A 5342-nucleotide genomic window follows, 5' to 3' on the forward strand; every position below is an offset into this window, starting at 1 on the left:
AGGATGAATCTGTTTATTTTCTTAGCAGTCCATGGTATATTCAATACTCTTCTCCAGTACCACAGCTCAAAGGCGTCAATTCTCCTTTTGTCCTCCCTAGTCATTGTCCAACTTTCTGATGCATAACAAGTGATTGCCAAAACCATGGCCTGTATTAGGCGCACCTTAGTCTCCAGAGAGACACCGTTGTCCTCGAGTACTTTAGAGAGGTCCCTAACCACAGGCTTTCCCATTGCAATACGTTTTTTGATTTCCAGAACAACAAAATAAGAAAAATAACAATATTTATTTAGCATTCTGAAAAAGACACATTATGTGCCCACATATAGCAATACGTGTGTTTGGTGCCACTCTCACAGCAAACCCAAAGTACAAAAGAATGAAATACTGTCTGATCCTCCGGCAATCTGACAATCAGGGCTGTGCTCCAGAGCATGGTTGCAACCACTGTGTCAGTTCATTTCACTGAGGGTCTTTCTGATTTTCACTCACTCTCTACCAAGCATGATACTCAAATAAAATGAGACAAAGCCTTGCTATTGTTACCTTTAAGGAGCATTCTGACTGCACTTGTTTCAGGAAAGCAACCTAAAATATATCTGGTTTGAATGCACTAAGTATACTTCAAAGGAGAAGACAGACAGTTTGCTTCTTTAATGATTCTCAGCCTCAGAGACCCTTTGAAGCAGTTCTACTCTGTCCTACAAAGACTCTGTGAATTGGAATCAACACTATGGAAACAACCCTGCAAATTTCTCCCAAGCCTGTAAAAGGTGGCCAGGCAAAAGAGAGGAAGACCATCAACTAGATAGATTCAAACAGTGACTGCCACACCACAATAGCTCCAGAGTGTGAAAGATGATGAGGGTGGTACTGGATAGAGGAGGGGCTCAGATATGTCATTCATAGGGTTACTATGAATTTTACTTGACTCGATGACACCTAACAACAACAACAAAAACAACCAATATAATGTCTTCTAATTTCATCGGGAAAGTCTGCTGGAAGTTAACTCTCCAAAGTACTGCAGGGCAATGATGTCAGCTTGAAGACTACGGTGTGCCTCACTCAAGCCATGAACTTTTCAATCATTTGCTGTGCTTTCAGAGCTCAACAAAGAATAAGGATCACAGAAGATTCCATGCCTTTGAACTGTGGTGTTGAAGAAGAGTGCTGAATATCCTCTGGACCAACAAATACATGTGTCCTAGAGAAAGAGTAGTCAGAAAGCAACTTCTTGTTAAGTGCCGTCGAGTCGTAGGCGACTCATAGAGACCCTATGAACGAACATCCTTGACACTTGCGTGACTTTCATCCTTTCTCCTGGTTCACAGGGTTTCTGGAGGCAAGCTATTACGGAAGTGGATGCTTGTTTTAATCGGGGAGCTCCAACAGTGTCTACCATGTGTAACCATTATCGCATTTGACACATCTGTGTCACAGTGTTCAGCTTCACAGCAACCACAAGTTACCCCTGTATGGCAAATGGACATACCCAGGGCTATATGACTTAGAAGAATATGTGAACAAAATAAATTAGAAACAGACCAGAGAGCTACAGATTAGAGTCAACCACCTTTGGCTTGGTAGCATCACTTTCAGTCCACTAGGCCAATTGGTCTCTGTCTATGTTGTTAAGTGCCGTTGAGTCGTAGGCAGCTCATAGTGACCCTATGAACGAAAGTCTTCGACACTTGTGTGACTTTCATCCTTTCTCCAGGTTCATAGGGTTTCTGGACGCAAGCTATTTACAGAAGTGGATGTCACTCCTGCTTCTAAGAAAGCTCCTTAGAGGCAAGAACTGTGAAGCTTTGTCTCACATACTTTGGATATATTGTTAGGAGCAGCGATTCCTTGGAAAGAGACTACATGCTTGAAAGGTGAAGCATCAGCAAAAGAAAGGAAGACTTAATCAGAAGGACTGACATAGTGACTGCATCATTGTGTTTGAGTATGTCAGAAATGATGATGATGTTACAGTATAGAACAGGGCTACGTTCTGCAGTTCACAACAGAACTTGATAACATATAACAACAATAATATTACTAATATGGATATAAATTGGTTGAATCATTATACACTGTTGTATGTGCCAAATAAGGGCAGTTTCAAAAAGTCCAATCTAAAATAGGATTCACATACAGAACAGTTAAAGAAGGCAAAAGGAAACTGTACAAAAGTTGGGCAACAAACAAATACATTTCCCCGTATATTTCTCTCTCAGAAAGATAAGTGAATGGGTGAATAAGGTAAACTATTTTGTAAAGATACCTCCAGGATATATTATGTAATCAGCATCAATTTGTTCCATCTCTCACACTTACTTCCAAAATAATGTGCAATGACAGTTCATAATGAGGCATATAAGGACCTTGAAAAATGAAATAATCAGATTTAAAAATTATAAATAGAAAAAGTAAACTATGCATGAAAGGAAATATTTTCCCACACATAAGGGTTTTGAAAACAATGAACATATAATTTTAATCAATGTCATCATGTACCGTCAAGTCGCCTGTGACTCATAGCGACAACAGCTCTGAAGCTTGCTCTGTCCTGAGCCAATCTCAGACTCTGACACACCTACTCCCATTGCCCTAGTTACTGTATTAATCCATCTCATCTGGGGTCTTCCTCTCCTACACTGTCCCTCCACCCCTTCCAAGCATGATGTCCTTCTCCAAGGATGGGGCCACTTGCTCAAAATATGTGAGACGGAGCTTCAAAATCCTAGTGTCCAAGGAGAAACTTGGTTTCACCCACTCTAAGACAGATTTTCTGTTTGGGTATTTTGTTTTTTGTTTTTGTTTTGTGGTGGTCCATGACACGTTCAAGACTCTTCTCAGGCCACGACATTAAATCTTCTATCATCCTAAATCTAGCTTTCTGATGCATAAGAAGGAATTGCAAAGATCCTGAACTGGATTATGCACACCTTTGTCTCTAGACTGACATCATTGCTTCTCAACACTCTGGGAATTTTCGTGATTGCAGATTTACCTAATAAAATTCGTCTTTTGATTTCCCAACTGCTAGTGCTAAGAGTATTGATTGTGGAGCTGAGCAAGCTGTAACTTAACAACCTTCATCTCTTCTCCATCCACTACGGTGCTGTCAATTGGCCTAGTCGTTCCGTTTCAATCCATAGTGAGGACTATAGTTCCTGACCTTCTGCAGCAAGCATTTCAGTCCTCCTCACTTTCAGCAAGTAAGGTTGTATCATCTGCATAACATAGGTTGTTGATGAGTTTTCTCCAATCCTGATGCCACATTCTTCCTCATAAAGCCCAATCTCCCGAGTGATCTCTTCTGCATATAGACTGAAAATGTATGGACACAGGACACATCCCTGATGCACTCCTTTCCCAATTTTGAACCATGCATTGTTTCCCTGCTCTGTTCTGAGGACTGCTTCCTGGTCCAAGTATAGGTTTCACATAAGCACAATCAAGTGTTCTGGAATTCCCATTCTCCTCAAGGTTAAACACAATCTGTTGTGATCCACACAGTCAAATGCCTTTACATAGTCAATGATAAATAGATAGATAACCCTCTTGTACTCTTTGATTTCTGTCAAGATCTATCTGACATTGGTGATTATGTCTCTAGTGCCACGGCCTCTTCTAAACCCAGCGTGTATTTCTGGTAGTTCTCTGTCAATGTACTGCTCCAGTTATTTCTGGATGATAACCTTCAGCAGAATTTTGCTTGCATGTTAAATGAGTGATACTGTATGACAATTACTCCACTCTGTCAGGTCACCATTTTTGGGAAACAGAATAAATATAGAACTCTTCCAGTCAGTTGCCCAGGTAGTTGTCCTCCAGATTTCATGGCACCACCTGGTGAGTACATCAAGGACAGCATTGTTTGTTGAATTATGTCAATTGATATTTCTTCAATTCCTGGGGCTTTAGCATAAAGGATGCATGCTATCATAAATTTGCTTACATATATAGAAGATGTATTCATAAGGTTTTTAGGGTTTTGGTCTTTTGGAAGTTCAAAAAAACAAACCAATATCTTGGAGAGGGTGCAGCCAGTATGCTCTTAAGAGGTAAGGATGAGAAGGCTTTGCTGCCTATACTTTGGACATGTTGCTAGGTGGGGGGCTATTCCTTGAAGAGAGACATGATACTTGAAAGGGTAGAGAGTTGCTGAAGGAGAAAAAAATGCTTGACTAGGTAGATTTACATGGTCACTGCCGCAGTGGGTTCTATTGTGTCAGGAAGCATGAGGATAGTACAGGATAGGACAGGGTTCAGACAACAGTTGCTAAGAGGTCATAATTGAATCGACAGCACCTAACAACAACAACAACAACAACAAGTGAAGAGGTGTATATGAGTTATAAATACAGGTTATAGTAGTGTGCATTTTTATTCTCAGATCCAATGTTTGTCCACTATGAATGATAGTAGGTCCTGGGGACAAGACAGTGAATGAGACATGATGGTGAAAGAGATTCTGCTCTCAAGTAGGGACATATCATAAGAAGTGCTGAATTCTAGTTGCTATTGCAATTTCAACAAGAGTGAATCAAATATTTTTCAAATACAAAGTCATTCCTTCCCCACCCACTGATCATTTATTAGGATCAGAATAGTTGATATTCCTGAAAATCCAAAAGTAAATGGTTCTTTTATAGAAGATTGTCCCTCTTCACTTTTGAGTCATATCACATCTTAAGAACCACAGAAATTCTTATTTGACTTGAAGTTAGATCACTACAACAAAATTAAGAAACATATGAAAAATAGGTGAGTCACAAATCTGTTTAAAGAATTCTAAATGCTGCATGACAGCTCATTTCTTCAATTTTCCTGGTCCTAGAAATGGAAGTTTCCTAAATTTGTCTTAAGAAGCAATTATTTTTAAATATGAATAAGGTGACATTTTTTCCATGTGAGATGTGTGTGTGTTTGTGTGTATATGTGTGCAATTCATCATTCTTCAACACACGATCTTTATACAGGCAAAAAAAATATTAAAAAGATGTTTACTATGTATTTGAAGTTAAACACTTTCTCTACTAGTAGCAAATTTATAGCCACATAAAATGTGTACAAATTTGTCATATGTATATCAAACAAATATTTTCTATGAGAAAAACAACTAATATGTTATGTTTTTACCACTGTAAAACCTTAATGAATTTGTCATGACTGAAATAGTACAGAGGTTTGAAATGTGAGTTACATATATTAAAAAAGGTTGAAAATGTCTCCTAGTTCAATCCCTGAACCACTAGGGAAAAAGACACAGAGTTAGGAGAGAAGGTATTATTGTTGTTGTTATGTGCCGTCAAGTCGCTTGTGACTCATAGCAACCCTATATATAA

At 39.0% G+C, this 5342-nt stretch overlaps 1 protein-coding gene across 1 annotated transcript in view; it reads right to left on the reverse strand.

Annotated features, from left to right (window-relative positions):
* KCTD8 (potassium channel tetramerization domain containing 8) overlaps positions 1-5342 on the reverse strand; it is a 532218-nt gene that overhangs the window by 212519 nt on the left and 314357 nt on the right. The window lies entirely within an intron of this gene.

This window comes from Elephantulus edwardii, unplaced genomic scaffold, assembly GCF_000299155.1.
Source record: "Elephantulus edwardii isolate Elephantulus edwardi_28Jun2011 unplaced genomic scaffold, EleEdw1.0 scaffold00299, whole genome shotgun sequence".
NCBI classification, from domain to species: domain Eukaryota; kingdom Metazoa; phylum Chordata; class Mammalia; order Macroscelidea; family Macroscelididae; genus Elephantulus; species Elephantulus edwardii.